Raw genomic sequence first — 12844 nt, 5'->3', positions numbered from 1 at the left:
AAACTTCCATGTAGGCCAAGAAGGCAAGGGGAGACTGTCTCAGGCTGTCAACTACACCAACATAGCTTCCCAGCCTCAATACTAACTCCCAGGAACCCAATGAGATAGAATTTACATCCTCCCCATTTGACAGATGAGACAACTGAGACAGAATTTAGATCATATGGCTTACAGCATATAAAAATCATGCATCTATAAAATAGATACTCAAGCCACACAGTCTGATGCTGGGCTTCTGGGAAAGGGTGATCCCAAACCACCATATGATCACCAGTTTTAGGGTAAAGAGGACAATGATGCTGAAATTGAAAGGACTGTGTCTTCCCCACCTACTCCGAGCCTCTGTCCATGCAAGCTAGAGCCTTAGAGTGTGCTTGGTTGTTCCAGTGAGGATCTCAGTGCTGAAAGTACGGTGGGCAGGGATGCGCCTGCGCTCAAGAGGGGTGGAACAATGCACCCATCGAGAGCTCTCCCTACCCCAGGCTCACTCTCCACAGACAGGGCCAGAGAGCACCACAGAGAAAGAAGTATTGAGAACACAGGCCCAGATGAGGGACCCTGGAGAGAGAGAGAGAGAGAGAGAGAGAGAGAGAGAGAGAGAGAGAGAGAGAACACATTTTCTGATTTAAAGACCACCCAGGTGTGTGCTGGCCTGTCCCCATTTTAGGGTTTTAGCCTCTTATTTCTCAGTAAGAAAAGAAACAGATGTGGCCCCCATTCATCCATAATGGAGGCAGAAGGGAGGGGGGGGCTGGGTGATGGGCAAGCGCCAAGCTGTCTTTGGCCTACAGTCTGTCTTCAGAGACAGGGATATTAACTGCCACAGTGTGGAGGCCTTTGGGTGTCACCTGCCCACTCAAGGACTTACACATAGTAGGGAGCTAAGGAATGCCTGGTCTGAGGCAGAGGCATTAAATTTTCATCCAGTGGTGTTGGTCGCAAAGGGACACCGCCTGGCTGGGGGATGAGACCAGATAAGACTCACTTCCCTGTCATCATCAGTGCATGGAGTGGGGGTGGCATGCTTCCTTCCCTCCCTCACCCCTCTTTTTCCCAGACCCGGCTCAGTTTGGCCTATTCGGAATAATTATCTCCAAAGGCGGGGGTGGGGGCAGATCCTGTTCAACAAATCCCCCATCTTTGTCTTCTAGCGGCTTGTAAACCATGGTCCTCTGCTTATTCAGCCTTCCCCTCCCAGCCAGGCCTGCAAATCTCTGTGGTTATGAGTCAATGATCAGACAGGAGAAGGGCACACTTGCTATAGTGGAGGAGGATTGGGCAGGGCTCCGGGCTTTGATGCTGCTTCTATTACATCCTGAATACATGAAAGAACACAGGCGGGAGAGGAAGAATTATAAAAGGCCAAAGGAAGAAAATGTTATTTTTCTTCAAGGGGAAAAAAAAAAGTTGAAGGGGGGTAGAAGTGTCTGGTTTGCAATATCCCTAGTAACAGTCACACATATCTCTGGGAGACAAAAGCTGGTTACTGATTTAAGGCAGCGCCTTCTGGGACTCCCAGGAAATAAGGGCAGAAGCAGAGAGGTGTATTTAGGAGGGGACTGATGATACTCAAATAGCAATGTCCGTGAAGCTGGGGTTAATTACAGGAAGGACTTCCAGGGTAATTGCCCAAAAACAACACAAGGAGCCAAGCTTCACTTCACAGGCTGTGTCACTTCAGAAGGACCCCAGACACTGGCCGATAGGCGCGGGGGCGGGGGGGGGTGTTCCCCAGGAGGGTCCTCCAAAGAAGCAGGAGGTACCCCAGCACCATCTCTACCCAAGACCAGCACGGCTCCCTCTCTATGCAGCCTCTGAAAAAATTTACCTGTAAACAAATCGCAAGTGACTTCCTGCTTGCCACACTGCAGAGAAATTACTAGTTTGGCCTCCGAGAAAGATAGGAGCCCTCCCTAAACCGTCAGCTAAGTGAAGCCTGGCTGGGAAGGAGGCGGGTAGATACTTCTAAGCAGTTTCTATAGGGGTGGGTTTCACCCGGACCCTCAGTGAAGGCTTTGTTTCTAGACCACGCCCCCTTTAAAAGAGTAAGGCATGCATTGTAACCATATGGCAAATACCACTTCAGATAATTAAGCCCAGAGACCCACCACATTCTGCAAAGGTGGGGGAAGGGTTAGCAACTGGTGCAGGACACCTGAGCTAGGAAGATCTGGGAAGCACTTAGATATGTCTATAAAGTAAGACCTCCATCCATTAAGAAGCACCCACTTGCCTGCACCCTGCGTCATTCCTACCTCAGACGAGCTCATAAAATTTCAGAGGATGGGATTGGAGACCCCAGTGGTTACGACCATTTGCTAATATTCAAGATGAACGGAGGTTTGCTCCCCCAAGGGATGTTAGTTCCTACCACCTATGCCCAGCGGCTCACAGCCTCCTGTAATGACCACTTCAAGGGAGTCAACACCCTCTTCTGGCTTCCATGAGTACCCACATCCGTGTGGCATGGCGCACACACAGAGGGAGACACACAGAAGCAGAAATAAGAATCAAGCTGGCTAAGTGCCTCTCCCAGGCGGGTGGGAGGCACCTACTATCTGTGCTTTGGGGAAGCTAAAATTAGAAAGTGGAAAGTTAGAGGCCTGCCTGGGCCACACAGGGAGACCTGGTCTCAGAAAAACAAGCAAAACTGTCAGAGAGTTGGAGATGGGAACCCTCTCTGCTCTTTCTGGAAGGACCAGGATGGAGAGCTTCTCCAGACCTCTGCAGGGCTCTTTCAGTGGCTGTCAGGGTGGGTCATGGGGGATGGACATAGACCGCACTGTTAATCTCAGAGACTGTAGCTATCCAGGGCATGCTGGCTGGTCAATAGTTATGAACAGAAGGAACACAGAAATGAGTGGGCGCTAATTTCAGATCCTAACATCCTAGGCCAGGCTCGGTTTCCCCACTTAAAAAGCAAAAAAGTAAAGCAGTTGATGCCTCCCTGTGGCCCCAGCCCCGACACCTGATTCTCTGAAACTTGGGGGCCCCTCACACACGTAATCTGAACTCAAGGGCAGGAACCTACTTTACAGTTTGGTTTTGTTTTTTTCATCTCAAATAATACCTTCTACCATAGTGAGAACTTAATAAATAAATATTTTGAATGGATTCATTCATGCATGATTGAACAACCTTTATGGCTCTTTCTTTGCTTGTTTACAATAAAAGATTTGTGGGTGGGTCCTGGAGAAATACCTTTTCCTTTAAATCCTATCTTCCAAATCCTTTGCTTCCAAAGATGAAATAAGAATAAATCGCTGTAATAACTAACATTTATTTCACACAGGCACATTACTTACTGATCTGAATTATGTCTCAACGCAGTCCTGTAGAGGAGCAGCCATTCTGATTTGCATCCCATAGAGGGGGAAAGAAAACAGAATCTGAGGGATGAGTTGTATGGTGGAGAGACTGTGAAGTCAGGCCCAGACCTCTGACGAGGAGCTAGAGAGTTGAAGCATGTTCCTTAAAAGTATGGAGGGTTTTGCTGTGACCGTGGCTACTGGCCTGCAGAGTGTTCTTGCTCCAGTCATTGTCCCTGACTGGGCTAAAAGGCCCCTCTAATGAGCTACATGGCAGTGGCATCTGAAAGGAAAAGGATCAGCTACCCCCAAGGCCAAGTTCTCAGTACAAAGGAGACTTCTTTGCCCCAGAGGGACAGAGGGAAAGGAATAAGAGGCAAAGACAGGAGGTAAAGGAAAGGGGAGAAGGGGAAGGAAACAAGGAAAGGGGGGCACTTGTCATAGAGAAACAAAGAACTGCCTCTGGTTAGACAGGACAGAGACGTGGCACACAGGAAAACAGCAGTTTACAAATGTACAAGGGAAACCCCGTGTTAGGATGGGGTGTTTAATTTCAACTGGGCGTGTTAATTCAGTGGGCCAAAGGGGAATTTTGATTGCTGAACTTCAATACTTTGAAAGCCGGACGTTGATAGTCAGCCTCAGGAGGAAGGATGGGCCAAATGAGGGAATGTAGGAATCTAACCATTTTTAACAAGGCAGAGGGAATGAGGGAGGGGGCAAGGCCTGCCAAGTCACGCTTGCCACGCTCGAGTAGGTCAGAGGCCCCTCAGTGTCCCCTTTATCCGAAGACTGACATCTCAGTTTTCCGGGCTCATGCCTCAGGTCTCAGAGGCAGGAGACCCTTATCGTAAAGCCCTTTCAGCCACCAGCACCACCCACTGCCCAGGAAGACACGGTCTGCATACGTCACTGTGGGGATTGGACTTGTAGCTCTTTCTCGTCCAGATGTGAACTCCTAGGTATCAGTGAACACATCTGCCTCGTCCATCACGGTATCATATTCTCCGCAGTGCATTGCCAGCCTAGAGCACGGAATTGCCACTCAAAAGTGCTTCGCAAGCCTTTGTAGAGGCCCTTCCAGCTTCAGAATGAACAGACCATGGACAACCAGCCCTCATACCGCGAACGCACCTGAGTGCGGTCACCTAGAAATGGTTAGAGCCTTCACAGAGGATCAAGACAATGTAGAAGGAATGGCAGGCTGCATTTCTTCCACCTGGCTCCTGGCCACCTGGCTAGCTTATTCCCCAAAATAACAACACACATATTGTATTCTTTTAAACACCGCTAGGCCCATTAGCTCCAGCTTCTTATTGGCTAATTCTCACATCTTGTTTTAACCCATATTTAGTAATCTGTGTAGCACCACGAGGTGGTGGCTTGCCGGGAAAGATCTTAACCTGCGTCCATCTCAGAGAGGAGAGCTATGGCATGTGCCTCACTGCCTTCTTTCCAGCATTCTGTTCTATCTACTCCACCTACCTATGTTCTGACCTATCAGGCCAAGCAGTTTCTTTATTAATTAACCAATGAAAGCAACACATAGAAAGAAGACCCACCTACATCAAGGCAAGATGAAACTAAGGAGACAGTTTGCTTAGGGAAGGATGAGCCATCCCAGCCTGCCAAAGAGTGGGTCGTTCTGCAGACGTTCCCCCAAGGAAAATGGCAGGAAGAGCTGCTCTCACCCATCCATTCTCTTTCTACTGGGCAAAGCTGCAGGTGGGCCTTGGCGGTGCGGGGAAGGGGGGGTGTCTGGGATCAAAATGCTGCAGGCTTGGCCATTGGCTACCACTTGAAAGCACACACGTCGCAAGGAACAGATAGCAGCAACGAGCATGCTCTGGGGAGGAGGTACCTTTCTGCTTGCATGCGAGAGCAATGCTAAAGGTGCAGTGCCGGAGAGCCCCTCCCAGCTGGTTGAGCATACTCCGTTCAGTTGGCTGGGATGACTGTCTCCCTTTCAAGTGTACTCACTCATCCCCCTCCGCCACCTCACTCATCCCCCTCTGCCACCTCCTCCTCCTTGCTTTAGTCACAGACCAGATACATCTCACAGAGCAGACCCCAAACTCCAGGTGGCAGAACCTCAGTTTCAAAGAAATTAGGCTGAGGAACACCATGCAGACACAATTTCTTTTTGTCTAAGTCATACAAAACTAGAACTTTCTCGGGGGCATAAATCTGGTCCAAATCTAACCCCGAATGTGCAATTGACTGTATAGCTTACAGTGAAAACATAGAATTATCTGCAAGTCTTTTGCTTCCAAAGAGCAAGGCCCACTTTTTATCTAAATCTGAAAGATTTGTTTGCCATCTCAAAAACAACGCAGAACTTGCAAGGTTGCAAAGGGAGCAGATGCGAGACCTGATTCATCAGAAAAAATGCAGCAGCATGCCCAGCAGACGGATACAAGCATCACCCAGCAACACACCAACTCATTCATCCCAATGGCAGCTGAGTCTCCGTGTACACAGGTCACTGGAGTTCGCACCGTTAGCCTCTCTGTTCCCTTTTCCATAAAGTAAGAGCAGGGAAACGAGAGAAGAAAATTGATGGCGCTGGGGGCGAAAGGCTTGATAATGCAGTTAGCCGAGAATCCCTTTCAATAAGCTCTCTAAACATGTCACACTGCATATTATAATAAAAGCTCTGCTTTCCTGGGATCAATAAAAGACGCTTTCTTCAGACTGTGATTGTTGTGGGATATTGTACACTCTGGGTGAAGATGTCTTGCTGAGATCCGTGTAATGGAAAGCTGATAGGCGGGAGACTGTAAGTAGGACTTCCGGGCAGAGAGAGAACTCTGGGAAAAAGAAAGGCGGAGTCACCAGTCAGATGCAGAAGAAGCCAGATGTGCAGTAAGGAGATATGAGGTGACGAGGCATGGGGAAGAATGTAGACTTTTTTAAAGATGGGTTAATTTAAGTTATAAGGACTAGTTAGAAACAAGTCTGAGCTAAGATCGAGATGTTATCATTAATAATAAGTCTCCTGTGTGTCATTATTTGTGGGCTGGTGGTCCCGACAAGCAAGTACTATGATGTGTGATTTTTTCATTTAACTCAGTCTTTTTCCATTTTGTCATGGAAGAAATATGGCAGCCTTGATGTTCTGATTGTCTCTGCTGTGGCAAATTTACACTAGCATATGGATGTGTGAGACCCCATACTTAGGGACAGTTGCTACCAACCAATCCCACCATTCTGTTGAATGGCTTTGGGAACCTGAAAATGGCGGGGTAGGAGCGGGGATACAGTATCTCTTGACGAACACTGTTTAAATTCCCTGCCATCAAACTAATTCAATTCACAGGTACCAAGGAGCTCAGGACAACAACCAAAGGGCTGCATTCCTCAAAATACAAAGAAGCAAATGTTCCCTCGGGTAGATAGAAAAGAAAACGACCTGGGAATCTCACCCCTGATGCTAGCAGCAAAGTTTCATATGCTGATAGGTTTTTTTTTTTTAATGCATCATGTTCCCGATTTTTATTCAGTGACGGTGGATAATTGGGCATTTAGGTATGAAAGTACCGCGGGGCAGAGTTCAAGAAAGGAGAGTTCATGAGGACTGGACAGGGACGTGGCATTTTCAGTCCAGTAAAGTAGAGCAGAAACTCGCCTGGTTGTGGTAAAGGGCCGAGACGGCACTTCAACTGGGATGAAAAGGTGATGGGAACAAGAAGTATCCGAGTCACTACAGCGATGGTACCCCAGCTTCCAGCCTAGTGCCACCAGGACGCCATGTTTCAGGCTTCCTGGGCTGACCTCAGCACCATTATCCATGCTCTTTGGAGGGTCTGTAAAGAGCCGCAGGACTGCACCCTCCCCAGCCGCCTTACAACATCCCATAATGTGGAGTCTACGCTCCACCACAGGATCAGCTGATGCCCTTCCTCTAGCAAACGCGTACCCCTCCTCACAGACTGAGAATCCAGGTTTCCTGTTCACAGAGCTCTTTCCTGCCCTCTGGAATGGTTCACTCCTCTGAAGACGATTGAGATTATCCTCAGAAACCCCAGCTCTCACCCCGGTGATAATGGTTTGTGTCTGTTTCATTTGAGCCTGTTTTTTTTTTTTTTTTAAATGTGCACATTTCACAGTACAATGGACATGGCCGGTCCTCCTGAGCACCAGGAGGTCCACATAGGCTGGACTCCAGTCTTACAGTGTCGGATTGTCTCTCTATCCTTTTACGGGGAGAAGATGCTACCAAGGAAGCCTCCTCCCAACGGTGTATTAAAGAAAATGTATCAGCATGACTACCATCAAGTCATGCCACAGCAAGAAGGAAAGATGGCTGGAGTATTGAATAAAGCATCCAACTCTTGTCTTTGGCTGAAATTGAAGCAGAGGCTCCAGGCTTTTCCTAATGACAGCACAGATCTGGCCTATGGGGAGGTTCCTCGGTGCGCCATACAAGCAGTCTGCTAGCTTGTCCTCCTGATTCCCCACCAGAAGGCGTGTGCAGGAAGGCCACTTCAGAGATGCCCGGGTCACTGTTGAGTCCCTTGTGTGAGTGTCTCGGATGAGGCATTCTCTTCAGGCCAAGGGGGCAGTCACTTCAAAAGACAGTTGTGAAACCAGCTGCCAGGGCCAATGCCACTCACCTGCCTGGTGACCTTAGAAAACCCCGGAGCTCCTTCTCGGTTTAGAAATAGGTATAATGAGGACCACAGCAACAGCAATTAGTGACCTTTCTATGGTTTTCTGAATGCGAAATGAGAGTTTGAATGCGAGAGAACTCTATTAATATACGATATATATATTTATATATAGAGAGATAGATAGATAGATAGATAGATAGATAGATAGATAGATAGATAGATAGATAGATAGATGGTATAGCTTTAGCCACTGTGTTGATTATAATAACCAGAAAGCAGTGACTACACCTCAGGTGCTGTATGAGGGCCTTGAGAGACAAATTATCACCTAACGATTACAACTACCCTGAGAGTCAGGCACACATCTCCTGGTCATAGAATCAAAACTCAGACTGAACAACTTGTCTAAAATTGTCTCCAGACTAGATGGGACAACTACCAATGTGAGCAGTAGCCATAGAATGGGGTAGCCTGAGTCTATGAAAATAGCTATGTGTACAACGATGCTGGAACTGAGAAGTAAAACTGCTAAGATCTTTGGAGCCAGAAAAATGGTCAGTGACTCCCAGGCGTCTGAGCTTCTCACACTAAGCTTTTTACACTGTTGGACTATCATTTTGCTTTGATTTTTGTTTTGTTTTGTTTTTGTTTTTCAAGACAGGGTTTCTCTGTGGCTTTGGAGCTTGGCCTAGAAATAGCTCTTGTAGACCAGGCTGGCCTTGAACTCACAGAGATCCACCTGCCTCTGCCTCCCAAGTGCTGGGATTAAAGGCGTGAGCCACCACGCCTGGCCTTTGCTTTGATTTGATTGTGATTATGCCTTGGTATGAAATCCTCTCTTGGAATAAAAAGTATGCAGCCTTGTTTTATTTTTACAGAAACCCACAATTCAGAGACTGGTCTATTTTTTAGAGACACTTTGTTGTTGTTGTTGTTGTTTTTAAGTGACTAAACTTTTAAATACTGTGGGCCTTTTAAAAAGTTGGAACAGGTTTAATATTGTGGTAATGATATTAATATGAGATGTGGGGATAATTAAGAATGGAAAGGTTATAGTTTAATAGTTGTGTGTGTGTATATAAGTTTAGTTAACAAGGGGTCAATTGTGCAGGGTATGTTTTTTTGTCAAATTGACACGAATGAGGGTCATCTTGAAAAACAGAACCTCAATTGAAAAAAGATCTCTGTAATATTTGTTTATAGGCAAGTGTATGAGGACATTTTCTAGGTTAATGGTTAATGTGAGAAGACTCAGCTTAACGTGTCCAGAGCTACCCTTGGTATGTGGTACTGTGTTCTATCAGAAAACAGGCTGAGCAAGCCAGGGGGAGTATGTCAGAAAGTAACATCGCTCCATGCTTCAGTTTCTACCTCCAGGTTCCTGACTGGAGTTGCCGTAATCTCCCTTGGAGGTGAACTATTGGCTGAGAGTATAGTAGAAATAAACCCTTTCCTCCCTAAGTAGCTTTTGGCCATGGTCTTTGTCCCAGCAGTAGAACACAAACCTAAACAGAGGCAGACAAAGGTAAAAACTTATTTTATGCCACTGTGCACTTGGATAATCTGTATGGTTGTGGCGATGGCAACCTCAATGGCAGATCAATTCTTTCTGGCTCCTCTATTTGACAGAACTTCTAAACCTAACAGTATTTCTTCCTGTCGGTTAGAATTCTCGAAGGTGCCTTTTGTGCTATCCAATTTCAGAGGCTTTGTGAATAATTTTCTACATGGATGGGAAAGTTTCTATCTACCAAAACAACTTAGTCATTATTCAAAACCATTTCATTCGGAATTTGGGACATTTCATGCAGAATTAGGGCAAAAATTTATCTTGCAGAATTTTTGTAAACCTAATAAGCCCATCACTAATATAAATGAGCTCATAAGAGGGGCATTGCAAGTCCCTTAAAAGACCAAACTATTTTCAAGCCATTTAGAGACACCCTGTCATTAGGTTGGTGTGCTAATTACAAATCATTCTAATTGATTCAGTAGTCTCCCAGGACTTCCATAATGTACTAAGCCAACACTTTATTAGCCAGGCTGAGTTACTGGAGGTTCTTAAAGGCAAACAAAACTTAGTCAGTCTTCCTAAAAACAACATCAAATTAGAAATATCACAAATGCAGAGGGACCTTGTCCTCAGTCCTCACTCAATGAGGACACTCAATGAGTATTCATTTCAGTCTTTTGACTTTCTGGTTTAATGGGTATGAATATGAGACAGGAGAGAAAGTGGACTTGACTTCTTTGCTTACATCCATCTTGTCTTTGTTTGTAGAAGGCACCCATAGTTCATTCTTGACCAGGAGAAGTCCCCACTTTGTCCTTAACAATCTTGATCTCCCTGCCTTTGGACATCGCTGTGTCTTTATTGCTTGTCCATTTTGTTGAATCCACAACAGGAAATCAGCTCACTATATAACGATGAATGGATGGGGGGTGGGTGGCACACTTGTCTCAAAATAAGACAATAAAAAGTGTGACAGGTGTACAAGACTGTTGTTCAGCTGGTAGGGTGTGTGTTGAGAGAAAGAGAACTTGCATCAGGTAAGGCAAAGAGGTAAAGACTCCTGCTGTTATCATTTGAAGCTGCGGGTCAGCTAGGACCCAAAGTCACTTGTATCCCTTCAATTTTCACTCCTATTGGTCAACATGTACTTGTTTGTAAAATATTCCTCTTAACTATATGTTAAGAAGAAATCTTACATTGTATTTTTATTCACTTAAAAATTGCAATTATTCACTTAAGGAATCCCTCACATATGAAGAAACTGCCCTTTATGGATATATGTAGAAATGCCCGTGAATGCATATTGTTGTTGTTGTCGATCAGGTATTACTATATTTCCCTGTCTCCTCTTGGATGTATGGTCTCCAGGAATCACCTCCCAACTGCTAAGATCATAGACAGATGCCGCCAAGCCCTGCCTCACCACCTGTAAACTATTAAGCTTATATTCCATTTATTTCAGAACTAAAGGTTAAATATCCAGAATTCTGATATAAAATATTTATTGGGAAAAACATTTCAAGTTTCAGTATTGTCAATCCATTTAACATTTGTCCTTAGTCTCCATCTTCTCCACCCGCAATCCCTGGGAGCTGCTTTTCCATCTAGAATTAATCCCTGATCCTTGTCACTTAGGGTTCCCAGTGAGTGAATAGTGGGATCTAACATTCTATCAAGAACATCCCAAGCCAAGGAAATACAGAACCTGATTCTGGCTTGATGCAGGGAAAGGTGGCAGAATAATTCAATAACAAAAATCAAATATAAGGAAAATATGTAATTCTATACAAATAAGTACTTCCTCTTCTCCCTCCCAAAATGAACTTGAACTCACAATGAGTGACTTGAACAGATCCCACAGCGGACAGCTATGGTGACAGCCTCTGTGAAGAAGACTGGTCTCGTCCTGGATCTAAAATTGTGGTGACTTTCTGTTTCTGGATGTGAGTTCTGCCATCTGTAAGGTGTAGAGAAGAATTACTTCTCCAGATCATAGCAGAGACACTGGTTCCTTCTTCACTTCCACGCTCACAACGGGTACATCAAAACTCAAGCCCATATTCAAGCCCAGTCCGTCTTCTAGAGGGTTCTTGGGGAGCCACAGTTGGCAAACATTTTTACAGTTCTGGCAAGCAAGCAAGTCTGAGGGTTCTGGCAAATCAAAACTTAACACTTGTTAAAGCAGCAAGTAGAAGCTAGCCCAGACTTACCAGTGATGACGAGTAGAGGAATCAGTGTCCCCGGGTCACACTTTCTTGGATCTACAGGAAAAGACCTTGGAAGGGCCTGTCTAGCACACTGCCCTGGTGGCTCTGGGCCTGTTCTGAGAACCAACCACAGTCCTCCAGAGCAGCCTGCTCCTGCTGGCCAGTTTGGCATAACCTCTGGATCACCTCACAAGCCAGGCCTGGCCGTGCTGATCACTTGCATGGTTGGTTATCTTCAAGAACACAAACTAGACTCTGGTGCGCAGAAGGCTGGAAGAAGCAGAGGACTCACTCATACTGTCATTGTCGTTGCTAAACTATGTGAACATGTTTTTGGTTGCCCTAAGCCTCAAGAGAACTACTGTCCCGCAGTCCCTATCCAAACACTATTGAGAAACTATCAAAGAGAGAGATGGGGTTTTCTGTGCAGGGGTAGACATCTCAGGAACAGCTGTGGGACACCAATGGCGGCGAATCTCTGTCAAAGGATGATTCTGTGTCACGTGCAATGACGTGCTGCGTGGATTCCATGGGAAACTTGGAAGGGAAAGAGAGATGTGGGTAGGTATGCCTGAGAACTTGAGGATGGGTCTTGTCTCTGCATCCTTTGTACCCCTAAGCTCAACATAGCAAGAACAGCATTTTCATGGTGAATCCCAGGAAAACATTCTGCCATGCTTGCCCTAGTCCAGGAACTGTTGTCGGTAAGCTGCCACACACACACACACACACACACACACACACACACACACACGCACACAGAGCTTTCAACTAACCACACATGGAATTCTAAGAACATTCTATGGCCACATTGGACACGTTAGAAACCTCACATTTTCATGTGGACCCCTGAGATTTCACATTCAAACCTCTGTCTTGATCTTTGGACACACTCAGACTTAATAGCAGTGGGCTGTGTTTCGAGGCAGCTGGACTGGCAAGGCTGAGCGGCAGGTTGTCCTTTGTCATGAGCTCCTCCACCTCTGGTTCTGCCCTTGGCAAGCCCTTCGGTAGTCACCCTGATCACCTGGACACTGGTATTTCCAGGAATCCCCTAATCATTTCTTCGCAATTCTTTTGCCAGGATCAACTCATGGGTTCACAGGAACAAGCCAACAGGGTGGGCTAGACCAACAGGATGAAAAGCCATTACACATAAAAGGACTCCAAAGTCCACGGTTGACAGAGGGCATAGGGCATGCC

The sequence above is a fragment of the Alexandromys fortis genome, unplaced genomic scaffold, assembly GCF_014885135.2.
Source record: "Alexandromys fortis isolate MF-2015 unplaced genomic scaffold, M_Fortis_MF-2015_v1.1 scaffold_178, whole genome shotgun sequence".
Classification (NCBI taxonomy): Eukaryota; Metazoa; Chordata; class Mammalia; order Rodentia; family Cricetidae; genus Alexandromys; species Alexandromys fortis.
The sequence above is the reverse complement of the archived record's forward strand: the minus strand, read 5'-3'. Positions refer to the sequence as shown.